The sequence below is a fragment of the Hyperolius riggenbachi genome, chromosome 5 (assembly GCF_040937935.1).
Source record: "Hyperolius riggenbachi isolate aHypRig1 chromosome 5, aHypRig1.pri, whole genome shotgun sequence".
Classification (NCBI taxonomy): domain Eukaryota; kingdom Metazoa; phylum Chordata; class Amphibia; order Anura; family Hyperoliidae; genus Hyperolius; species Hyperolius riggenbachi.
The window spans coordinates 134,822,393-134,849,829 of NC_090650.1; positions in this window are offsets into that span (position 1 = coordinate 134,822,393).

Sequence of the window (27,437 nt, forward strand, 5' to 3'; positions counted from 1 at the left end):
TTCACTTGGGGATGTAAGAGTGGTACCCATGATGACCACCTATCCCCCTTATCCCTCTTCAAATCCGCCATCCCCAATACCTCTCACACTCCCTTCCCCCAACCTGCCCTAAGAGTCTACCTTGCCATGGTGGCCGGCTTATAATCCTATTGGCCAAAATGTGATTTACTTTTAGCCAATTGGATTAGCCAAAGTACTCTGCCAAAAAAGAATATGATAAACTATCTTAGAGGGAGATCAACTAATTAGGGACCTCTTGTATTAGGCATGTTTATATTCAAAAAGTGTATCGTGCCCATTTTGCCAATAGCAACAGCAAGGCCATGAACATGTAAATTGCATTGCCGGGTATTTGCTAGTGCAATTGGTATTTTCCAGAATCACGATTTTGTCGGCCTGCATCTTTTTTGTTTTGTTTGCGCTTCTGTGCTTTGTAACTTTTTGGTGAGGATTGGTATGGCTGTGGGGTGGAGGAGGCCATATTTAGAACTTGGGGGTGTATATAAATCATTTTAAATATGCTCCTGAGCTCTACACTGCAGGTTGCAACAATTTGTAATCACCAATCAAAATTCTCTCAAGGGCCACTTCACACTTCGTGTGCTTTTGGTGGGGAGCGTTTCTGCTCTTTGCTGATAGCCAGTATTCAGCAAAGCACTGTGGTAAATCATTGCAGTGCCTGAAATGTGCTTATATCGTAAAGGTGCACTGCGTGCAACATTTCAGTGGCAGTTACAGTGCCGTTCTCATTTTGTGGAATGAGACTGAAAAAACGTAATCACTGCAACATGGAGCCACAATTGCTTGGTAAAAATGCAATCACACTCCATAGGCGATTGCGATTTGCCTTTTGCAATCCCAATGTTGAACCAGGCCTAAAGGGAACCAGATGGATCCCAATTATTTATCAGGTGGTCATCGTGTTTCCAGACTTTTTACTTAGGGGTGTAAGAGTGGTACCCATGATGACCAGCTATCCCTTTTATCTCTCTTCAAAACCGCCATCCCCAATACCTCTCACACTCTCTTCCCCCAACCCGCCCTAAGAGTCTACCTTGCCATGGTGGGCCGGCTTACAGTCCTATTGGCCAAAATGTGATTTACTTTTAGCCAATTGGATTAGCCAAAGTATTCTGCCAAAAAATAATATAATAAACTATCTTGGAGGGAGATCAAATAATTAGGGACCTCTTGTATTAGGCATGTTTATATTCAAAAAGTGTATCGTGCACGTTTTGCCAATAGCAACAACACGGCCATGAACATGTAAATTTCATTGCCGGGTTTTTGCTAGTGCAATTGGTATATTACGATTGTCGGCCTGCATCTTTTTTGTTTTGTTTGCGCTTCTGTGCTTTGTAACTTTTTGGTGAGGATTGGTATGGCTGTGGGGAGGAGGAGGAGGCCATATTTAGAACTTGGGGGTATATTTAAATCATTTTAAATATGCTCCTTAGTTCTACACTGCAGGTTGCAACAATTTGTAATCACCAATCAAATTCTCTCAAGGGCAAGTTCACACTTGGTGTGCTTTTGGTGGGGAGCGTTTCTGCTCTTTGCTGATAGCCAGTATTTAGCAAAGCACTGTGGTAAATCCTTGCAGTGCCTGAAGTGTGCTTATATCGCAAAGGTGCATTGCGTGCAACATTTCAGTGGCAGTTAGAGTGCCGTTCTCATTCTGTGGAATGAGACTGAAAAAACGTAATCACTGCAACATGGAGCCACAATTGCTTAATAAAAATGCAATCACACTCCATAGGCGATTGCGATTTGCCTTTTGCGATCACAATGTTGAACCAGGCCTAAAGGGAACCAGATGGATCCCAATTATTTATCAGGTGGTCATCGTGTTTCCAGACTTTTCACTTGGGGGTTTGAGAGTGGTACCCATGATGACCACCTATCACCCTTATCCCTCTTCAAAACCGCCATCCCCAATACCTCTCACACTCCCTTCCCCCAACCTGCCCTAAGAGTCTACCTTGCCATGGTGGGCCGGCTTATAATCCTATTGGCCAAAATGTGATTTACTTTTAGCCAATTGGATTAGCCAAAGTACTCTGCCAAAAAAGAATATGATAAACTATCTTAGAGGGAGATCAACTAATTAGGGACCTCTTGTATTAGGCATGTTTATATTCAAAAAGTGTATCGTGCACATTTTGCCAATAGCAACAACAAGGCCATGAACATGTAAATTTCATTGCCGGGTTTTTGCTAGTGCAATTGGTAAATTACGATTGTCGGCCTGCATCTTTTTTGTTTTGTTTGCGCTTCTGTGCTTTGTAACTTTTTGGTGAGGATTGGTATGGCTGTGGGGAGGAGGAGGCCATATTTAGAACTTGGGGGTATAGTTAAATCATTTTAAATATGCTCCTGAGTTCTACACTGCAGGTTGCAACAATTTGTAATCACCAATCAAATTCTCTCAAGGGCAAGTTCACACTTGGTGTGCTTTTGGTGGGGAGCGTTTCTGCTCTTTGCTGATAGCCGGTATTCAGCAAAGCACTGTGGTAAATCCTTGCAGTGCCTGAAATGTGCTTATATCGTAAAGGTGCATTGCGTGCAACATTTCAGTGGCAGTTACAGTGCCATTCTCATTCTGCGGAATGAGACTCGAAAAACGTAATCACTGCAACATGGAGCCACAATTGCTTGGTAAAAATGCAATCACACTCCATAGGCGATTGCGATTTGCCTTTTGCGATCACAATGTTGAACCAGGCCTAAAGGGAACCAGATGGATCCCGATTATTTATCAGGTGGTCATCGTGTTTCCAGACTTTTTACTTAGGGATGTAAGAGTGGTACCCATGATGACCACCTATCCCCCTTATCCCTCTTCAAAACCGCCATCCCCAATACCTCTCACACTCCCTTCCCCCAACCTGCCCTAAGAGTCTACCTTGCCATGGTGGCCGGCTTATAATCCTATTGGCCAAAATGTGATTTACTTTTAGCCAATTGGATTAGCCAAAGTACTCTGCCAAAAAAGAATATGATAAACTATCTTAGAGGGAGATCAACTAATTAGGGACCTCTTGTATTAGGCATGTTTATATTCAAAAAGTGTATCGTGCCCATTTTGCCAATAGCAACAGCAAGGCCATGAACATGTAAATTGCATTGCCGGGTATTTGCTAGTGCAATTGGTATTTTCCAGAATCACGATTTTGTCGGCCTGCATCTTTTTTGTTTTGTTTGCGCTTCTGTGCTTTGTAACTTTTTGGTGAGGATTGGTATGGCTGTGGGATGGAGGAGGCCATATTTAGAACTTGGGGGTATATATAAATCATTTTAAATATGCTCCTGAGCTCTACACTGCAGGTTGCAACAATTTGTAATCACCAATCAAAATTCTCTCAAGGGCCACTTCACACTTCGTGTGCTTTTGGTGGGGAGCGTTTCTGCTCTTTGCTGATAGCCAGTATTCAGCAAAGCACTGTGGTAAATCCTTGCAGTGCCTGAAATGTGCTTATATCGTAAAGGTGCACTGCGTGCAACATTTCAGTGGCAGTTACAGTGCCGTTCTCATTCTGTGGAGTGAGACTCGAAAAACGTAATCACTGCAACATGGAGCCACAATTGCTTGGTAAAAATGCAATCACACTCCATAGGCGATTGCGATTTGCCTTTTGCAATCCCAATGTTGAACCTGGCCTAAAGGGAACCAGATGGATCCCAATTATTTATCAGGTGGTCATCGTGTTTCCAGACTTTTTACTTAGGGGTGTAAGAGTGGTACCCATGATGACCAGCTATACCTTTTTATCTCTCTTCAAAACCGCCATCCCCAATACCTCTCACACTCTCTTCCCCCAACCTGCCCTAAGAGTCTACCTTGCCATGGTGGGCCGGCTTGCAGTCCTATTGGCCAAAATGTGATTTACTTTTAGCCAATTGGATTAGCCAAAGTATTCTGCCAAAAAATAATATAATAAACTATCTTGGAGGGAGATCAACTAATTAGGGACCTCTTGTATTAGGCATGTTTATATTCAAAAAGTGTATCGTGCACATTTTGCCAATAGCAACAACAAGGCCATGAACATGTAAATTTCATTGCCGGGTTTTTGCTAGTGCAATTGGTATATTACGATTGTCGGCCTGCATCTTTTTTGTTTTGTTTGCGCTTCTGTGCTTTGTAACTTTTTGGTGAGGATTGGTATGGCTGTGGGGAGGAGGAGGAGGCCATATTTAGAACTTGGGGGTATATTTAAATCATTTTAAATATGCTCCTTAGTTCTACACTGCAGGTTGCAACAATTTGTAATCACCAATCAAATTCTCTCAAGGGCATGTTTACACTTGGTGTGCTTTTGGTGGGGAGCGTTTCTGCTCTTTGCTGATAGCCAGTATTCAGCAAAGCACTGTGGTAAATCCTTGCAGTGCCTGAAGTGTGCTTATATCGCAAAGGTGCATTGCGTGCAACATTTCAGTGGCAGTTAGAGTGCCGTTCTCATTCTGTGGAATGAGACTGAAAAAACGTAATCACTGCAACATGGAGCCACAATTGCTTGGTAAAAATGCAATCACACTCCATAGGCGATTGCGATTTGCCTTTTGTGATCACAATGTTGAACCAGGCCTAAAGGGAACCAGATGGATCCCGATTATTTATCAGGTGGTCATCGTGTTTCCAGACTTTTCACTTGGGGATGTAAGAGTGGTACCCATGATGACCACCTATCCCCCTTATCCCTCTTCAAATCCGCCATCCCCAATACCTCTCACACTCCCTTCCCCCAACCTGCCCTAAGAGTCTACCTTGCCATGGTGGCCGGCTTATAATCCTATTGGCCAAAATGTGATTTACTTTTAGCCAATTGGATTAGCCAAAGTACTCTGCCAAAAAAGAATATGATAAACTATCTTAGAGGGAGATCAACTAATTAGGGACCTCTTGTATTAGGCATGTTTATATTCAAAAAGTGTATCGTGCCCATTTTGCCAATAGCAACAGCAAGGCCATGAACATGTAAATTGCATTGCCGGGTATTTGCTAGTGCAATTGGTATTTTCCAGAATCACGATTTTGTCGGCCTGCATCTTTTTTGTTTTGTTTGCGCTTCTGTGCTTTGTAACTTTTTGGTGAGGATTGGTATGGCTGTGGGGTGGAGGAGGCCATATTTAGAACTTGGGGGTTTATATAAATCATTTTAAATATGCTCCTGAGCTCTACACTGCAGGTTGCAACAATTTGTAATCACCAATCAAAATTCTCTCAAGGGCCACTTCACACTTCGTGTGCTTTTGGTGGGGAGCGTTTCTGCTCTTTGCTGATAGCCAGTATTCAGCAAAGCACTGTGGTAAATCATTGCAGTGCCTGAAATGTGCTTATATCGTAAAGGTGCACTGCGTGCAACATTTCAGTGGCAGTTACAGTGCCGTTCTCATTCTGTGGAATGAGACTCGAAAAACGTAATCACTGCAACATGGAGCCACAATTGCTTGGTAAAAATGCAATCACACTCCATAGGCGATTGCGATTTGCCTTTTGCAATCCCAATGTTGAACCAGGCCTAAAGGGAACCAGATGGATCCCAATTATTTATCAGGTGGTCATCGTGTTTCCAGACTTTTTACTTAGGGGTGTAAGAGTGGTACCCATGATGACCAGCTATCCCTTTTATCTCTCTTCAAAACCGCCATCCCCAATACCTCTCACACTCTCTTCCCCCAACCCGCCCTAAGAGTCTACCTTGCCATGGTGGGCCGGCTTACAGTCCTATTGGCCAAAATGTGATTTACTTTTAGCCAATTGGATTAGCCAAAGTATTCTGCCAAAAAATAATATAATAAACTATCTTGGAGGGAGATCAACTAATTAGGGACCTCTTGTATTAGGCATGTTTATATTCAAAAAGTGTATTGTGCACATTTTGCCAATAGCAACAGCAAAGCCATGAACATGTAAATTGCATTGCCGGGTTTTTGCTAGTGCAATTGGTATTTTCCAGAATTACCATTGTCGGCCTGCATCTTTTTTTTGTTTTGTTTGCGCTTCTGTGCTTTGTAACTTTTTGGTGAGAATTGGTATGGCTGTGGGGAGGAGGAGGCCATATTTAGAACTTGGGGGTATATTTAAATCATTTTAAATAGGCTCCTGAGTTCTACACTGCAGGTTACAACAATTTGTAATCACCAATCAAATTCTCTCAAGGGCCAGTTCACACTTGGTGTGCTTTTGGTGGGGAGCGTTTCTGCTCTTTGCTGATAGCCAGTATTCAGCAAAGCACTGTGGTAAATCCTTGCAGTGCCTCATGTGTGCTTATATCGCAAAGGTGCATTGCATGCAACATTTCAGTGGCAGTTAGAGTGCCGTTCTCATTTTGTGGAATGAGACTGAAAAAACGTAATCACTGCAACATGGAGCCACAATTGCTTGGTAAAAATGCAATCACACTCCATAGGCGATTGCGATTTGCCTTTTGCAATCCCAATGTTGAACCAGGCCTAAAGGGAACCAGATGGATCCCAATTATTTATCAGGTGGTCATCGTGTTTCCAGACTTTTTACTTAGGGGTGTAAGAGTGGTACCCATGATGACCAGCTATCCCTTTTATCTCTCTTCAAAACCGCCATCCCCAATACCTCTCACACTCTCTTCCCCCAACCCGCCCTAAGAGTCTACCTTGCCATGGTGGGCCGGCTTACAGTCCTATTGGCCAAAATGTGATTTACTTTTAGCCAATTGGATTAGCCAAAGTACTCTGCCAAAAAAGAATATGATAAACTATCTTAGAGGGAGATCAACTAATTAGGGACCTCTTGTATTAGGCATGTTTATATTCAAAAAGTGTATCGTGCCCATTTTGCCAATAGCAAAAGCAAGGCCATGAACATGTAAATTGCATTGCCGGGTATTTGCTAGTGCAATTGGTATTTTCCAGAATCACGATTTTGTCGGCCTGCATCTTTTTTGTTTTGTTTGCGCTTCTGTGCTTTGTAACTTTTTGGTGAGGATTGGTATGGCTGTGGGGAGGAGGAGGCCATATTTAGAACTTGGGGGTATATTTAAATCATTTTAAATATGCTCCTGAGTTCTACAATGCAGTTTGCAACAATTTGTAATAACCAATCAAAATTCTCTCAAGGGCCACTTCACACTTCGTGTGCTTTTGGTGGGGAGCGTTTCTGCTCTTTGCTGATAGCCAGTATTCAGCAAAGCACTGTGGTAAATCCTTGCAGTGCCTGAAATGTGCTTATATCGTAAAGGTGCACTGCGTGCAACATTTCAGTGGCAGTTACAGTGCCGTTCTCATTCTGTGGAATGAGACTCGAAAAACGTAATCACTGCAACATGGAGCCACAATTGCTTGGTAAAAATGCAATCACACTCCATAGGCGATTGCGATTTGCCTTTTGCAATCCCAATGTTGAACCAGGCCTAAAGGGAACCAGATGGATCCCAATTATTTATCAGGTGGTCATCGTGTTTCCAGACTTTTTACTTAGGGGTGTAAGAGTGGTACCCATGATGACCAGCTATCCCTTTTATCTCTCTTCAAAACCGCCATCCCCAATACCTCTCACACTCTCTTCCCCCAACCCGCCCTAAGAGTCTACCTTGCCATGGTGGGCCGGCTTACAGTCCTATTGGCCAAAATGTGATTTACTTTTAGCCAATTGGATTAGCCAAAGTATTCTGCCAAAAAATAATATAATAAACTATCTTGGAGGGAGATCAACTAATTAGGGACCTCTTGTATTAGGCATGTTTATATTCAAAAAGTGTATCGTGCACATTTTGCCAATAGCAACAACAAGGCCATGAACATGTAAATTTCATTGCCGGGTTTTTGCTAGTGCAATTGGTATATTACGATTGTCGGCCTGCATCTTTTTTGTTTTGTTTGCGCTTCTGTACTTTGTAACTTTTTGGTGAGGATTGGTATGGCTGTGGGGAGGAGGAGGCCATATTTAGAACTTGGGGGCATATTTAAATCATTTTAAATATGCTCCTTAGTTCTACACTGCAGGTTGCAACAATTTGTAATCACCAATCAAATTCTCTCAAGGGCATGTTCACACTTGGTGTGCTTTTGGTGGGGAGCGTTTCTGCTCTTTGCTGATAGCCAGTATTTAGCAAAGCACTGTGGTAAATCCTTGCAGTGCCTGAAGTGTGCTTATATCGCAAAGGTGCAATGCGTGCAACATTTCAGTGGCAGTTAGAGTGCCGTTCTCATTCTGTGGACTGAGACTGAAAAAACGTAATCACTGCAACATGGAGCCACAATTGCTTGGTAAAAATGCAATCACACTCCATAGGCGATTGCGATTTGCCTTTTGTGATCACAATGTTGACCCAGGCCTAAAGGGAACCAGATGGATCCCAATTATTTATCAGGTGGTCATCGTGTTTCCAGACTTTTCACTTGGGGGTTTAAGAGTGGTACCCATGATGACCACCTATCCCCCTTATCCCTCTTCAAAACCGCCATCCCCAATACCTCTCACACTCCCTTCCCCCAACCTGCCCTAAGAGTCTACCTTGCCATGGTGGCCGGCTTATAATCCTATTGGCCAAAATGTGATTTACTTTTAGCCAATTGGATTAGCCAAAGTACTCTGCCAAAAAAGAATATGATAAACTATCTTAGAGGGAGATCAACTAATTAGGGACCTCTTGTATTAGGCATGTATATATTCAAAAAGTGTATCGTGCACATTTTGCCAATAGCAACAACAAGGCCATGAACATGTAAATTTCATTGCCGGGTTTTTGCTAGTGCAATTGGTAAATTACGATTGTCGGCCTGCATCTTTTTTGTTTTGTTTGCGCTTCTGTGCTTTGTAACTTTTTGGTGAGGATTGGTATGGCTGTGGGGAGGAGGAGGCCATATTTAGAACTTGGGGGTATAGTTAAATCATTTTAAATATGCTCCTGAGTTCTACACTGCAGGTTGCAACAATTTGTAATCACCAATCAAATTCTCTCAAGGGCAAGTTCACACTTGGTGTGCTTTTGGTGGGGAGCGTTTCTGCTCTTTGCTGATAGCCAGTATTCAGCAAAGCACTGTGGTAAATCCTTGCAGTGCCTGAAGTGTGCTTATATCGCAAAGGTGCATTGCGTGCAATATTTCAGTGGCAGTTAGAGTGCCGTTCTCATTCTGTGGAATGAGACTGAAAAAACGTAATCACTGCAACATGGAGCCACAATTGCTTGGTAAAAATGCAATCACACTCCATAGGCGATTGCGATTTGCCTTTTGCGATCACAATGTTGAACCAGGCCTAAAGGGAACCAGATGGATCCCAATTATTTATCAGGTGGTCATCGTGTTTCCAGACTTTTCACTTGGGCGTGTAAGAGTGGTACCCATGATGACCACCTATCCCCCTTATCCCTCTTCAAAACCGCCATCCCCAATACCTCTCACACTCCCTTCCCCCAACCTGCCCTAAGAGTCTACCTTGCCATGGTGGGCCGTCTTATAATCCTATTGGCCAAAATGTGATTTACTTTTAGCCAATTGGATTAGCCAAAGTACTCTGCCAAAAAAGAATATGATAAACTATCTTAGAGGGAGATCAACTAATTAGGGACCTCTTGTATTAGGCATGTTTATATTCAAAAAGTGTATCGTGCACATTTTGCCAATAGCAACAACAAGGCCATGAACATGTAAATTTTATTGTCGGGTATTTGCTAGTGCAATTGGTATTTTCCAGAATCACGATTTTGTCGGCCTGCATCTTTTTTGTTTTGTTTGCGCTTCTGTGCTTTGTAACTTTTTGGTGAGGATTGGTATGGCTGTGGGGTGGAGGAGGCCATATTTAGAACTTGGGGGTATATATAAATCATTTTAAATATGCTCCTGAGCTCTACACTGCAGGTTGCAACAATTTGTAATCACCAATCAAAATTCTCTCAAGGGCCACTTCACACTTCGTGTGCTTTTGGTGGGGAGCGTTTCTGCTCTTTGCTGATAGCCAGTATTCAGCAAAGCACTGTGGTAAATCCTTGCAGTGCCTGAAATGTGCTTATATCGTAAAGGTGCACTGCGTGCAACATTTCAGTGGCAGTTACAGTGCCGTTCTCATTCTGTGGAGTGAGACTCGAAAAACGTAATCACTGCAACATGGAGCCACAATTGCTTGGTAAAAATGCAATCACACTCCATAGGCGATTGCGATTTGCCTTTTGCAATCCCAATGTTGAACCTGGCCTAAAGGGAACCAGATGGATCCCAATTATTTATCAGGTGGTCATCGTGTTTCCAGACTTTTTACTTAGGGGTGTAAGAGTGGTACCCATGATGACCAGCTATCCCTTTTATCTCTCTTCAAAACCGCCATCCCCAATACCTCTCACACTCTCTTCCCCCAACCCGCCCTAAGAGTCTACCTTGTCATGGTGGGCCGGCTTGCAGTCCTATTGGCCAAAATGTGATTTACTTTTAGCCAATTGGATTAGCCAAAGTATTCTGCCAAAAAATAATATAATAAACTATCTTGGAGGGAGATCAACTAATTAGGGACCTCTTGTATTAGGCATGTTTATATTCAAAAAGTGTATCGTGCACATTTTGCCAATAGCAACAACAAGGCCATGAACATGTAAATTTCATTGCCGGGTTTTTGCTAGTGCAATTGGTATATTACGATTGTCGGCCTGCATCTTTTTTGTTTTGTTTGCGCTTCTGTGCTTTGTAACTTTTTGGTGAGGATTGGTATGGCTGTGGGGAGGAGGAGGCCATATTTAGAACTTGGGGGTATATTTAAATCATTTTAAATATGCTCCTGAGTTCTACACTGCAGGTTGCAACAATTTGTAATCACCAATCAAATTCTCTCAAGGGCCAGTTCACACTTGGTGTGCTTTTGGTGGGGAGCGTTTCTGCTCTTTGCTGATAGCCAGTATTCAGCAAAGCACTGTGGTAAATCCTTGCAGTGCCTGAAGTGTGCTTATATCGCAAAGGTGCATTGTGTGCAACATTTCAGTGGCAGTTAGAGTGCCATTCTCATTCTGTGGAATGAGACTGAAAAACGTAATCACTGCAACATGGAGCCACAATTGCTTGGTAAAAATGCAATCACACTCCATAGGCGATTGCGATTTTGCCTTTTGTGATCACAATGTTGAACCAGGCCTAAAGGGAACCAGATGGATCCCAATTATTTATCAGGTGGTCATCGTGTTTCCATACTTTTCACTTGGGCGTGTAAGAGTGGTACCCATGATGACCACCTATCCCCCTTATCCCTCTTCAAAACCGCCATCCCCAATACCTCTCACACTCCCTTCCCCCAACCTGCCCTAAGAGTCTACCTTGCCATGGTGGGCCGGCTTATAATCCTATTGGCCAAAATGTGATTTACTTTTAGCCAATTGGATTAGCCAAAGTACTCTGCCAAAAAAGAATATGATAAACTATCTTAGAGGGAGATCAACTAATTAGGGACCTCTTGTATTAGGCATGTTTATATTCAAAAAGTGTATCGTGCACATTTTGCCAATAGCAACAACAAGGCCATGAACATGTAAATTGCATTGCCGGGTTTTTGCTAGTGCAATTGGTAAATTACGATTGTCGGCCTGCATCTTTTTTGTTTTGTTTGCGCTTCTGTGCTTTGTAACTTTTTGGTGAGGATTGGTATGGCTGTGGAAAGGAGGAGGCCATATTTAGAACTTGGGGGTATATTTAAATCATTTTAAATATGCTCCTGAGTTCTACACTGCAGGTTGCAACAATTTGTAATCACCAATCAAATTCTCTCAAGGGCAAGTTCACACTTGGTGTGCTTTTGGTGGGGAGCGTTTCTGCTCTTTGCTGATAGCCAGTATTCAGCAAAGCACTGTGGTAAATCCTTGCAGTGCCTGAAGTGTGCTTATATCGCAAAGGTGCATTGCGTGCAACATTTCAGTGGCAGTTAGAGTGCCGTTCTCATTCTGTGGAATGAGACTGAAAAAACGTAATCACTGCAACATGGAGCCACAATTGCTTGGTAAAAATGCAATCACACTCCATAGGCGATTGCGATTTGCCTTTTGTGATCACAATGTTGAACCAGGCCTAAAGGGAACCAGATGGATCCCGATTATTTATCAGGTGGTCATCGTGTTTCCAGACTTTTCACTTGGGGATGTAAGAGTGGTACCCATGATGACCACCTATCCCCCTTATCCCTCTTCAAATCCGCCATCCCCAATACCTCTCACACTCCCTTCCCCCAACCTGCCCTAAGAGTCTACCTTGCCATGGTGGCCGGCTTATAATCCTATTGGCCAAAATGTGATTTACTTTTAGCCAATTGGATTAGCCAAAGTACTCTGCCAAAAAAGAATATGATAAACTATCTTAGAGGGAGATCAACTAATTAGGGACCTCTTGTATTAGGCATGTTTATATTCAAAAAGTGTATCGTGCCCATTTTGCCAATAGCAACAGCAAGGCCATGAACATGTAAATTGCATTGCCGGGTATTTGCTAGTGCAATTGGTATTTTCCAGAATCACGATTTTGTCGGCCTGCATCTTTTTTGTTTTGTTTGCGCTTCTGTGCTTTGTAACTTTTTGGTGAGGATTGGTATGGCTGTGGGGTGGAGGAGGCCATATTTAGAACTTGGGGGTGTATATAAATCATTTTAAATATGCTCCTGAGCTCTACACTGCAGGTTGCAACAATTTGTAATCACCAATCAAAATTCTCTCAAGGGCCACTTCACACTTCGTGTGCTTTTGGTGGGGAGCGTTTCTGCTCTTTGCTGATAGCCAGTATTCAGCAAAGCACTGTGGTAAATCCTTGCAGTGCCTGAAATGTGCTTATATCGTAAAGGTGCACTGCGTGCAACATTTCAGTGGCAGTTACAGTGCCGTTCTCATTTTGTGGAATGAGACTGAAAAAACAAAATCACTGCAACATGGAGCCACAATTGCTTGGTAAAAATGCAATCACACTCCATAGGCGATTGCGATTTGCCTTTTGCCTTTTGCAATCCCAATGTTGAACCAGGCCTAAAGGGAACCAGATGGATCCCAATTATTTATCAGGTGGTCATCGTGTTTCCAGACTTTTTACTTAGGGGTGTAAGAGTGGTACCCATGATGACCAGCTATCCCTTTTATCTCTCTTCAAAACCGCCATCCCCAATACCTCTCACACTCTCTTCCCCCAACCCGCCCTAAGAGTCTACCTTGCCATGGTGGGCCGGCTTACAGTCCTATTGGCCAAAATGTGATTTACTTTTAGCCAATTGGATTAGCCAAAGTATTCTGCCAAAAAATAATATAATAAACTATCTTGGAGGGAGATCAAATAATTAGGGACCTCTTGTATTAGGCATGTTTATATTCAAAAAGTGTATCGTGCACGTTTTGCCAATAGCAACAACACGGCCATGAACATGTAAATTTCATTGCCGGGTTTTTGCTAGTGCAATTGGTATATTACGATTGTCGGCCTGCATCTTTTTTGTTTTGTTTGCGCTTCTGTGCTTTGTAACTTTTTGGTGAGGATTGGTATGGCTGTGGGGAGGAGGAGGAGGCCATATATAGAACTTGGGGGTATATTTAAATCATTTTAAATATGCTCCTTAGTTCTACACTGCAGGTTGCAACAATTTGTAATCACCAATCAAATTCTCTCAAGGGCAAGTTCACACTTGGTGTGCTTTTGGTGGGGAGCGTTTCTGCTCTTTGCTGATAGCCAGTATTTAGCAAAGCACTGTGGTAAATCCTTGCAGTGCCTGAAGTGTGCTTATATCGCAAAGGTGCATTGCGTGCAACATTTCAGTGGCAGTTAGAGTGCCGTTCTCATTCTGTGGAATGAGACTGAAAAAACGTAATCACTGCAACATGGAGCCACAATTGCTTAATAAAAATGCAATCACACTCCATAGGCGATTGCGATTTGCCTTTTGCGATCACAATGTTGAACCAGGCCTAAAGGGAACCAGATGGATCCCAATTATTTATCAGGTGGTCATCGTGTTTCCAGACTTTTCACTTGGGGGTTTGAGAGTGGTACCCATGATGACCACCTATCACCCTTATCCCTCTTCAAAACCGCCATCCCCAATACCTCTCACACTCCCTTCCCCCAACCTGCCCTAAGAGTCTACCTTGCCATGGTGGGCCGGCTTATAATCCTATTGGCCAAAATGTGATTTACTTTTAGCCAATTGGATTAGCCAAAGTACTCTGCCAAAAAAGAATATGATAAACTATCTTAGAGGGAGATCAACTAATTAGGGACCTCTTGTATTAGGCATGTTTATATTCAAAAAGTGTATCGTGCACATTTTGCCAATAGCAACAACAAGGCCATGAACATGTAAATTTCATTGCCGGGTTTTTGCTAGTGCAATTGGTAAATTACGATTGTCGGCCTGCATCTTTTTTGTTTTGTTTGCGCTTCTGTGCTTTGTAACTTTTTGGTGAGGATTGGTATGGCTGTGGGGAGGAGGAGGCCATATTTAGAACTTGGGGGTATAGTTAAATCATTTTAAATATGCTCCTGAGTTCTACACTGCAGGTTGCAACAATTTGTAATCACCAATCAAATTCTCTCAAGGGCAAGTTCACACTTGGTGTGCTTTTGGTGGGGAGCGTTTCTGCTCTTTGCTGATAGCCGGTATTCAGCAAAGCACTGTGGTAAATCCTTGCAGTGCCTGAAATGTGCTTATATCGTAAAGGTGCATTGCGTGCAACATTTCAGTGGCAGTTACAGTGCCATTCTCATTCTGCGGAATGAGACTCGAAAAACGTAATCACTGCAACATGGAGCCACAATTGCTTGGTAAAAATGCAATCACACTCCATAGGCGATTGCGATTTGCCTTTTGCGATCACAATGTTGAACCAGGCCTAAAGGGAACCAGATGGATCCCGATTATTTATCAGGTGGTCATCGTGTTTCCAGACTTTTTACTTAGGGATGTAAGAGTGGTACCCATGATGACCACCTATCCCCCTTATCCCTCTTCAAAACCGCCATCCCCAATACCTCTCACACTCCCTTCCCCCAACCTGCCCTAAGAGTCTACCTTGCCATGGTGGCCGGCTTATAATCCTATTGGCCAAAATGTGATTTACTTTTAGCCAATTGGATTAGCCAAAGTACTCTGCCAAAAAAGAATATGATAAACTATCTTAGAGGGAGATCAACTAATTAGGGACCTCTTGTATTAGGCATGTTTATATTCAAAAAGTGTATCGTGCCCATTTTGCCAATAGCAACAGCAAGGCCATGAACATGTAAATTGCATTGCCGGGTATTTGCTAGTGCAATTGGTATTTTCCAGAATCACGATTTTGTCGGCCTGCATCTTTTTTGTTTTGTTTGCGCTTCTGTGCTTTGTAACTTTTTGGTGAGGATTGGTATGGCTGTGGGATGGAGGAGGCCATATTTAGAACTTGGGGGTATATATAAATCATTTTAAATATGCTCCTGAGCTCTACACTGCAGGTTGCAACAATTTGTAATCACCAATCAAAATTCTCTCAAGGGCCACTTCACACTTCGTGTGCTTTTGGTGGGGAGCGTTTCTGCTCTTTGCTGATAGCCAGTATTCAGCAAAGCACTGTGGTAAATCCGTGCAGTGCCTGAAATGTGCTTATATCGTAAAGGTGCACTGCGTGCAACATTTCAGTGGCAGTTACAGTGCCGTTCTCATTCTGTGGAGTGAGACTCGAAAAACGTAATCACTGCAACATGGAGCCACAATTGCTTGGTAAAAATGCAATCACACTCCATAGGCGATTGCGATTTGCCTTTTGCAATCCCAATGTTGAACCTGGCCTAAAGGGAACCAGATGGATCCCAATTATTTATCAGGTGGTCATCGTGTTTCCAGACTTTTTACTTAGGGGTGTAAGAGTGGTACCCATGATGACCAGCTATACCTTTTTATCTCTCTTCAAAACCGCCATCCCCAATACCTCTCACACTCTCTTCCCCCAACCCGCCCTAAGAGTCTACCTTGCCATGGTGGGCCGGCTTGCAGTCCTATTGGCCAAAATGTGATTTACTTTTAGCCAATTGGATTAGCCAAAGTATTCTGCCAAAAAATAATATAATAAACTATCTTGGAGGGAGATCAACTAATTAGGGACCTCTTGTATTAGGCATGTTTATATTCAAAAAGTGTATCGTGCACATTTTGCCAATAGCAACAACAAGGCCATGAACATGTAAATTTCATTGCCGGGTTTTTGCTAGTGCAATTGGTATATTACGATTGTCGGCCTGCATCTTTTTTGTTTTGTTTGCGCTTCTGTGCTTTGTAACTTTTTGGTGAGGATTGGTATGGCTGTGGGGAGGAGGAGGAGGCCATATTTAGAACTTGGGGGTATATTTAAATCATTTTAAATATGCTCCTTAGTTCTACACTGCAGGTTGCAACAATTTGTAATCACCAATCAAATTCTCTCAAGGGCATGTTTACACTTGGTGTGCTTTTGGTGGGGAGCGTTTCTGCTCTTTGCTGATAGCCAGTATTCAGCAAAGCACTGTGGTAAATCCTTGCAGTGCCTGAAGTGTGCTTATATCGCAAAGGTGCATTGCGTGCAACATTTCAGTGGCAGTTAGAGTGCCGTTCTCATTCTGTGGAATGAGACTGAAAAAACGTAATCACTGCAACATGGAGCCACAATTGCTTGGTAAAAATGCAATCACACTCCATAGGCGATTGCGATTTGCCTTTTGTGATCACAATGTTGAACCAGGCCTAAAGGGAACCAGATGGATCCCGATTATTTATCAGGTGGTCATCGTGTTTCCAGACTTTTCACTTGGGGATGTAAGAGTGGTACCCATGATGACCACCTATCCCCCTTATCCCTCTTCAAATCCGCCATCCCCAATACCTCTCACACTCCCTTCCCCCAACCTGCCCTAAGAGTCTACCTTGCCATGGTGGCCGGCTTATAATCCTATTGGCCAAAATGTGATTTACTTTTAGCCAATTGGATTAGCCAAAGTACTCTGCCAAAAAAGAATATGATAAACTATCTTAGAGGGAGATCAACTAATTAGGGACCTCTTGTATTAGGCATGTTTATATTCAAAAAGTGTATCGTGCCCATTTTGCCAATAGCAACAGCAAGGCCATGAACATGTAAATTGCATTGCCGGGTATTTGCTAGTGCAATTGGTATTTTCCAGAATCACGATTTTGTCGGCCTGCATCTTTTTTGTTTTGTTTGCGCTTCTGTGCTTTGTAACTTTTTGGTGAGGATTGGTATGGCTGTGGGGTGGAGGAGGCCATATTTAGAACTTGGGGGTTTATATAAATCATTTTAAATATGCTCCTGAGCTCTACACTGCAGGTTGCAACAATTTGTAATCACCAATCAAAATTCTCTCAAGGGCCACTTCACACTTCGTGTGCTTTTGGTGGGGAGCGTTTCTGCTCTTTGCTGATAGCCAGTATTCAGCAAAGCACTGTGGTAAATCATTGCAGTGCCTGAAATGTGCTTATATCGTAAAGGTGCACTGCGTGCAACATTTCAGTGGCAGTTACAGTGCCGTTCTCATTCTGTGGAATGAGACTCGAAAAACGTAATCACTGCAACATGGAGCCACAATTGCTTGGTAAAAATGCAATCACACTCCATAGGCGATTGCGATTTGCCTTTTGCAATCCCAATGTTGAACCAGGCCTAAAGGGAACCAGATGGATCCCAATTATTTATCAGGTGGTCATCGTGTTTCCAGACTTTTTACTTAGGGGTGTAAGAGTGGTACCCATGATGACCAGCTATCCCTTTTATCTCTCTTCAAAACCGCCATCCCCAATACCTCTCACACTCTCTTCCCCCAACCCGCCCTAAGAGTCTACCTTGCCATGGTGGGCCGGCTTACAGTCCTATTGGCCAAAATGTGATTTACTTTTAGCCAATTGGATTAGCCAAAGTATTCTGCCAAAAAATAATATAATAAACTATCTTGGAGGGAGATCAACTAATTAGGGACCTCTTGTATTAGGCATGTTTATATTCAAAAAGTGTATTGTGCACATTTTGCCAATAGCAACAGCAAAGCCATGAACATGTAAATTGCATTGCCGGGTTTTTGCTAGTGCAATTGGTATTTTCCAGAATTACCATTGTCGGCCTGCATCTTTTTTTTGTTTTGTTTGCGCTTCTGTGCTTTGTAACTTTTTGGTGAGAATTGGTATGGCTGTGGGGAGGAGGAGGCCATATTTAGAACTTGGGGGTATATTTAAATCATTTTAAATAGGCTCCTGAGTTCTACACTGCAGGTTACAACAATTTGTAATCACCAATCAAATTCTCTCAAGGGCCAGTTCACACTTGGTGTGCTTTTGGTGGGGAGCGTTTCTGCTCTTTGCTGATAGCCAGTATTCAGCAAAGCACTGTGGTAAATCCTTGCAGTGCCTCATGTGTGCTTATATCGCAAAGGTGCATTGCATGCAACATTTCAGTGGCAGTTAGAGTGCCGTTCTCATTTTGTGGAATGAGACTGAAAAAACGTAATCACTGCAACATGGAGCCACAATTGCTTGGTAAAAATGCAATCACACTCCATAGGCGATTGCGATTTGCCTTTTGCAATCCCAATGTTGAACCAGGCCTAAAGGGAACCAGATGGATCCCAATTATTTATCAGGTGGTCATCGTGTTTCCAGACTTTTTACTTAGGGGTGTAAGAGTGGTACCCATGATGACCAGCTATCCCTTTTATCTCTCTTCAAAACCGCCATCCCCAATACCTCTCACACTCTCTTCCCCCAACCCGCCCTAAGAGTCTACCTTGCCATGGTGGGCCGGCTTACAGTCCTATTGGCCAAAATGTGATTTACTTTTAGCCAATTGGATTAGCCAAAGTACTCTGCCAAAAAAGAATATGATAAACTATCTTAGAGGGAGATCAACTAATTAGGGACCTCTTGTATTAGGCATGTTTATATTCAAAAAGTGTATCGTGCCCATTTTGCCAATAGCAACAGCAAGGCCATGAACATGTAAATTGCATTGCCGGGTATTTGCTAGTGCAATTGGTATTTTCCAGAATCACGATTTTGTCGGCCTGCATCTTTTTTGTTTTGTTTGCGCTTCTGTGCTTTGTAACTTTTTGGTGAGGATTGGTATGGCTCTGGGGAGGAGGAGGCCATATTTAGAACTTGGGGGTATATTTAAATCATTTTAAATATGCTCCTGAGTTCTACACTGCAGGTTGCAACAATTTGTAATCACCAATCAAATTCTCTCAAGGGCCAGTTCACACTTGGTGTGCTTTTGGTGGGGAGCGTTTCTGCTCTTTGCTGATAGCCGGTATTCAGCAAAGCACTGTGGTAAATCCTTGCAGTGCCTGAAATGTGCTTATATCGTAAAGGTGCATTGCGTGCAACATTTCAGTGGCAGTGAGAGTGCCGTTCTCATTCTGCGGAATGAGACTCGAAAAACGTAATCACTGCAACATGGAGCCACAATTGCTTGGTAAAAATGCAATCACACTCCATAGGCGATTGCGATTTGCCTTTTGCAATCCCAATGTTGAACCAGGCCTAAAGGGAACCAGATGGATCCCAATTATTTATCAGGTGGTCATCGTGTTTCCAGACTTTTTACTTAGGGGTGTAAGAGTGGTACCCATGATGACCAGCTATCCCTTTTATCTCTCTTCAAAACCGTCATCCCCAATACCTCTCACACTCTCTTCCCCCAACCCGCCCTAAGAGTCTACCTTGCCATGGTGCGCCAGCTTACAGTCCTATTGGCCAAAATGTGATTTACTTTTAGCCAGTTGGATTAGCCAAAGTATTCTGCCAAAAAATAATATAATAAACTATCTTGGAGGGAGATCAACTAATTAGGGACCTCTTGTATTAGGCATGTTTATATTCAAAAAGTGTATCGTGCACATTTTGCCAATAGCAACAACAAGGCCATGAACATGTAAATTTCATTGCCGGGTTTTTGCTAGTGCAATTGGTAAATTACGATTGTCGGCATGCATCTTTTTTGTTTTGTTTGCGCTTCTGTGCTTTGTAACTTTTTGGTGAGGATTGGTATGGCTGTGGGGAGGAGGAGGCCATATTTAGAACTTGGGGGTATATTTAAATCATTTTAAATATGCTCCTGAGTTCTACACTGCAGGTTGCAACAATTTGTAATCACCAATCAAATTCTCTCAAGGGCAAGTTCACACTTGGTGTGCTTTTGGTGGGGAGCGTTTCTGCTCTTTGCTGATAGCCAGTATTCAGCAAAGCACTGTGGTAAATCCTTGCAGTGCCTGAAGTGTGCTTATATCTCAAAGGTGCATTGCGTGCAACATTTCAGTGGCAGTTAGAGTGCCGTTCTCATTCTGTGGAATGAGACTGAAAAAACGTAATCACTGCAACATGGAGCCACAATTGCTTGGTAAAAATGCAATCACACTCCATAGGCGATTGCGATTTGCCTTTTGTGATCACAATGTTGAACCAGGCCTAAAGGGAACCAGATGGATCCCAATTATTTATCAGGTGGTCATCGTGTTTCCAGACTTTTCACTTGGGGGTTTAAGAGTGGTACCCATGATGACCACCTATCCCCCTTATCCCTCTTCAAAACCGCCATCCCCAATACCTCTCACACTCCCTTCCCCCAACCTGCCCTAAGAGTCTACCTTGCCATGGTGGCCGGCTTATAATCCTATTTTCCAAAATGTGATTTACTTTTAGCCAATTGAATTAGCCAAAGTATTCTGCCAAAAAATAATATAATAAACTATCTTGGAGGGAGATCAACTAATTAGGGATCTCTTGTATTAGGCATGTTTATATTCAAAAAGTGTATTGTGCACATTTTGCCAATAGCAACAGCAAAGCCATGAACATGTAAATTGCATTGCCGGGTTTTTGCTAGTGCAATTGGTATTTTCCAGAATTACCATTGTCGGCCTGCATCTTTTTTTTGTTTTGTTTGCGCTTCTGTGCTTTGTAACTTTTTGGTGAGGATTGGTATGGCTGTGGGGAGGAGGAGGCCATATTTAGAACTTGGGGGTATATTTAAATCATTTTAAATATGCTCCTGAGTTCTACACTGCAGGTTGCAACAATTTGTAATCACCAATCAAATTCTCTCAAGGACCAGTTCACACTTGGTGTGCTTTTGGTGGGGAGCGTTTCTGCTCTTTGCTGATAGCCAGTATTTAAAGTATTCTGCCAAAAAATAATATAATAAACTATCTTGGAGGGAGATCAACTAATTAGGGACCTCTTGTATTAGGCATGTTTATATTCAAAAAGTGTATCGTGCACATTTTGCCAATAGCAACAACAAGGCCATGAACATGTAAATTTCATTGCCGGGTTTTTGCTAGTGCAATTGGTATATTACGATTGTCGGCCTGCATATTTTTTGTTTTGTTTGCGCTTCTGTGCTTTGTAACTTTTTGGTGAGGATTGGTATGGCTGTGGGGAGGAGGAGGCCATATTTAGAACTTGGGGGTATATTTATCCACTTCCCAACTGAGGGGTTTTACCCCTTGACCACCAGAGCAATTTTCACCTTTCAGCGCTCCTTCCATTCATTCGTCTATAATTTTATCATTACTTATCGCAATGAAATGAACTATATCTTGTTTTTTTCGCCACCAATTAGGCTTTCTTTAGGTGGGACATTATGCCAAGAATAATTTTATTCTAAATGTGTTTTAATGGGAAAATAGGAAAATATGTGGGAAAAAAATTATTATTTTTCAGTTTTCGCCCTTTATAGTTTTTAAATAATGCATGCTACTGTAATTAAAACCCATTAAATGTATATGCCTATTTATCCCGGTTATAAAACCGTTTAAATTATGTCCCTATCACAATGTTTGCCGCCAATATTTTAGTTGGAAATAAAGGTGCATTTTTTTCAGTTTTGCGTCCATCCCTAATTATAAGCCCATAGTTTATAAAGTAACAGTGTTATACCCTCTTGACATAAATATTTAAAAAGTTCAGTCCCTAAGGTAACTATTTATGTTTTTTTTTTTATTGTAAATTTTTTATTTTTTTTTTAATTACAAAAAAAAAATAAATTGGGGAGTGTGGGAGGTAAGGAGTTAATTTTTTGTGTAAAACAAGTTTATTTGTGTGTAGAAAATGGTTAGGGTGTAGTTTTACTATTTGGCCACAAGATGGCAACATTACTAATTTGTTTCATGCTACCTGCAAGCGTCCTTCCGGACTCTTGCAGGAAGTAGAAAGAGGCTGGGACTTTGTTATTTTTTCACAATGATCGCGCTACTCAGCCGAGCGGCAGCAGGTCATTGCGGGGCTTAGATCAACGAACGGGAATGGATTTTCCCGTTCGTTGATCTCTGGGCGAGCGGGCGGCGGCGTGTTTACTAGCGGCGGGCGGCGTGTTTACGAGCGGGAACGCGGACAGCGGCGGGAGTGCGCAGAGTACGGATTTCTCCGTCCCTGGGGGTGAAAGGATGGAAAAAGGGGCGGAGAAATCCGTACGCGCGGGGGTAAAGTGGTTAAATCATTTTAAATATGCTCCTTAGTTCTACACTGCAGGTTGCAACAATTTGTAATCACCAATCAAATTCTCTCAAGGGCAAGTTCACACTTGGTGTGCTTTTGGTGGGGAGCGTTTCTGCTCTTTGCTGATAGCCAGTATTTAGCAAAGCACTGTGGTAAATCCTTGCAGTGCCTGAAGTGTGCTTATATCGCAAAGGTGCATTGCGTGCAACATTTCAGTGGCAGTTAGAGTGCCGTTCTCATTCTGTGGAATGAGACTGAAAAAACGTAATCACTGCAACATGGAGCCACAATTGCTTGGTAAAAATGCAATCACACTCCATAGGCGATTGCGATTTGCCTTTTGTGATCACAATGTTGAACCAGGCCTAAAGGGAACCAGATGGATCCCAATTATTTATCAGGTGGTCATCGTGTTTCCAGACTTTTCACTTGGGGGTTTAAGAGTGGTACCCATGATGACCACCTATCCCCCTTATCCCTCTTCAAAACCGCCATCCCCAATACCTCTCACACTCCCTTCCCCCAACCTGCCCTAAGAGTCTACCTTGCCATGGTGGCCGGCTTATAATCCTATTGGCCAAAATGTGATTTACTTTTAGCCAATTGAATTAGCCAAAGTATTCTGCCAAAAAATAATATAATAAACTATCTTGGAGGGAGATCAACTAATTAGGGATCTCTTGTATTAGGCATGTTTATATTCAAAAAGTGTATTGTGCACATTTTGCCAATAGCAACAGCAAAGCCATGAACATGTAAATTGCATTGCCGGGTTTTTGCTAGTGCAATTGGTATTTTCCAGAATTACCATTGTCGGCCTGCATCTTTTTTTTGTTCTGTTTGCGCTTCTGTGCTATGTAACTTTTTGGTGAGGATTGGTATGGCTGCGAGGAGGAGGAGGCCATATTTAGAACTTGGGGGTATATTTAAATCATTTTAAATATGCTCCTGAGTTCTACACTGCAGGTTGTAACAATTTGTAATCACCAATCAAATTCTCTCAAGGACCAGTTCACACTTGGTGTGCTTTTGGTGGGGAGCGTTTCTGCTCTTTGCTGATAGCCAGTATTCAGCAAAGCACTGTGGTAAATCCTTGCAGTGCCTGAAGTGTGCTTATATCGCAAAGGTGCATTGCGTGCAACATTTCAGTGGCAGTTAGAGTGCCGTTCTCATTCTGTGGAATGAGACTCAAAAAACGTAATCACTGCAACATGGAGCCACAATTGCTTGGTAAAAATGCAATCACACTCCATAGGCGATTGCGATTTGCCTTTTGTGATCACAATGTTGAACCAGGCCTAAAGGGAACCAGATGGATCCCAATTATTTATCAGGTGGTCATCGTGTTTCCAGACTTTTCACTTGGGGGTTTAAGAGTGGTACCCATGATGACCACCTATCCCCCTTATCCCTCTTCAAAACCGCCATCCCCAATACCTCTCACACTCCCTTCCCCCAACCTGCCCTAAGAGTCTACCTTGCCATGGTGGGCCGGCTTATAATCCTATTGGCCAAAATGTGATTTACTTTTAGCCAATTGGATTAGCCAAAGTACTCTGCCAAAAAAGAATATAATAAACTATCATAGAGAGAGATCAACTAATTAGGGACCTCTTGTATTAGGCATGTTTATATTCAAAAAGTGTATTGTGCACATTTTGCCAATAGCAACAGCAAAGCCATGAACATGTAAATTGCATTGCCGGGTTTTTGCTAGTGCAATTGGTATTTTCCAGAATTACCATTGTCGGCCTGCATCTTTTTTTGTTTTGTTTGCGCTTCTGTGCTTTGTAACTTTTTGGTGAGAATTGGTATGGCTGTGGGGAGGAGGAGGCCATATTTAGAACTTGGGGGTATATTTAAATCATTTTAAATAGGCTCCTAAGTTCTACACTGCAGGTTGCAACAATTTGTAATCACCAATCAAATTCTCTCAAGGGCCAGTTCACACTTGGTGTGCTTTTGGTGGGGAGCGTTTCTGCTCTTTGCTGATAGCCAGTATTCAGCAAAGCACTGTGGTAAATCCTTGCAGTGCCTCATGTGTGCTTATATCGCAAAGGTGCATTGCGTGCAACATTTCAGTGGCAGTTAGAGTGCCGTTCTCATTTTGTGGAATGAGACTGAAAAAACGTAATCACTGCAACATGGAGCCACAATTGCTTGGTAAAAATGCAATCACACTCCATAGGCGATTGCGATTTGCCTTTTGCAATCCCAATGTTGAACCAGGCCTAAAGGGAACCAGATGGATCCCAATTATTTATCAGGTGGTCATCGTGTTTCCAGACTTTTTACTTAGGGGTGTAAGAGTGGTACCCATGATGACCAGCTATCCCTTTTATCTCTCTTCAAAACCGCCATCCCCAATACCTCTCACACTCTCTTCCCCCAACCCGCCCTAAGAGTCTACCTTGCCATGGTGGGCCGGCTTATAATCCTATTGGCAAAAATGTGATTTACTTTTAGCCAATTGGATTAGCCAAAGTACTCTGCCAAAAAAGAATATGATAAACTATCTTAGAGGGAGATCAACTAATTAGGGACCTCTTGTATTATGCATGTTTATATTCAAAAAGTGTATCGTGCCCATTTTGCCAATAGCAACAGCAAGGCCATGAACATGTAAATTGCATTGCCGGGTATTTGCTAGTGCAATTGGTATTTTCCAGAATCACGACTTTGTCGGCCTGCATCTTTTTTGTTTTGTTTGCGCTTCTGTGCTTTGTAACTTTTTGGTGAGGATTGGTATGGCTCTGGGGAGGAGGAGGCCATATTTAGAACTTGGGGGTATATTTAAATCATTTTAAATATGCTCCTGAGTTCTACACTGCAGGTTGCAACAATTTGTAATCACCAATCAAATTCTCTCAAGGGCCAGTTCACACTTGGTGTGCTTTTGGTGGGGAGCGTTTCTGCTCTTTGCTGATAGCCGGTATTCAGCAAAGCACTGTGGTAAATCCTTGCAGTGCCTGAAATGTGCTTATATCGTAAAGGTGCATTGCGTGCAACATTTCAGTGGCAGTGAGAGTGCCGTTCTCATTCTGCGGAATGAGACTCGAAAAACGTAATCACTGCAACATGGAGCCACAATTGCTTGGTAAAAATGCAATCACACTCCATAGGCGATTGCGATTTGCCTTTTGTGATCACAATGTTGAACCAGGCCTAAAGGGAACCAGATGGATCCCAATTATTTATCAGGTGGTCATCGTGTTTCCAGACTTTTTACTTAGGGGTGTAAGAGTGGTACCCATGATGACCAGCTATCCCTTTTATCTCTCTTCAAAACCGCCATCCCCAATACCTCTCACACTCTCTTCCCCCAACCCGCCCTAAGAGTCTACCTTGCCATGGTGGGCCGGCTTACAGTCCTATTGGCCAAAATGTGATTTACTTTTAGCCAATTGGATTAGCCAAAGTATTCTGCCAAAAAATAATATAATAAACTATCTTGGAGGGAGATCAACTAATTAGGGACCTCTTGTATTAGGCATGTTTATATTCAAAAAGTGTATCGTGCACATTTTGCCAATAGCAACAACAAGGCCATGAACATGTAAATTTCATTGCCGGGTTTTTGCTAGTGCAATTGGTATATTACGATTGTCGGCCTGCATCTTTTTTGTTTTGTTTGCGCTTCTGTGCTTTGTAACTTTTTGGTGAGGATTGGTATGGCTGTGGGGAGGAGGAGGCCATATTTAGAACTTGGGGGTATATTTAAATCATTTTAAATATGCTCCTTAGTTCTACACTGCAGGTTGCAACAATTTGTAATCACCAATCAAATTCTCTCAAGGGCAAGTTCACACTTGGTGTGCTTTTGGTGGGGAGCGTTTCTGCTCTTTGCTGATAGCCAGTATTCAGCAAAGCACTGTGGTAAATCCTTGCAGTGCCTGAAGTGTGCTTATATCGCAAAGGTGCATTGCGTGCAACATGTCAGTGGCAGTTAGAGTGCCGTTCTCATTCTGTGGAATGAGACTGAAAAAACGTAATCACTGCAACATGGAGCCACAATTGCTTGGTAAAAATGCAATCACACTCCATAGGCGATTGCGATTTGCCTTTTGTGATCACAATGTTGAACCAGGCCTAAAGGGAACCAGATGGATCCCGATTATTTATCAGGTGGTCATCGTGTTTCCATACTTTTTACTTAGGGGTGTAAGAGTGGTACCCATGATGACCAGCTATCCCTTTTATCTCTCTTCAAAACCGCCATCCCCAATACCTCTCACACTCTCTTCCCCCAACCCGCCCTAAGAGTCTACCTTGCCATGGTGGGCCGGCTTACAGTCCTATTGGCCAAAATGTGATTTACTTTTAGCCAATTGGATTAGCCAAAGTATTCTGCCAAAAAATAATATAATAAACTATCTTGGAGGGAGATCAACTAATTAGGGACCTCTTGTATTAGGCATGTTTATATTCAAAAAGTGTATCGTGCACATTTTGCCAATAGCAACAACAAGGCCATGAACATGTAAATTTCATTGCCGGGTTTTTGCTAGTGCAATTGGTATATTACGATTGTCGGCCTGCATCTTTTTTGTTTTGTTTGCGCTTCTGTGCTTTGTAACTTTTTGGTGAGGATTGGTATGGCTGTGGGGAGGAGGAGGCCATATGTAGAACTTGGCGGTATATTTAAATCATTTTAAATATGCTCCTTAGTTCTACACTGCAGGTTGCAACAATTTGTAATTCATTTTAAATATGCTCCTTAGTTCTACACTGCAGGTTGCAACAATTTGTAATCACCAATCAAATTCTCTCAAGGGCAAGTTCACACTTGGTGTGCTTTTGGTGGGGAGCGTTTCTGCTCTTTGCTGATAGCCAGTATTTAGCAAAGCACTGTGGTAAATCCTTGCAGTGCCTGAAGTGTGCTTATATCGCAAAGGTGCATTGCGTGCAACATTTCAGTGGCAGTTAGAGTGCCGTTCTCATTCTGTGGAATGAGACTGAAAAAACGTAATCACTGCAACATGGAGCCACAATTGCTTGGTAAAAA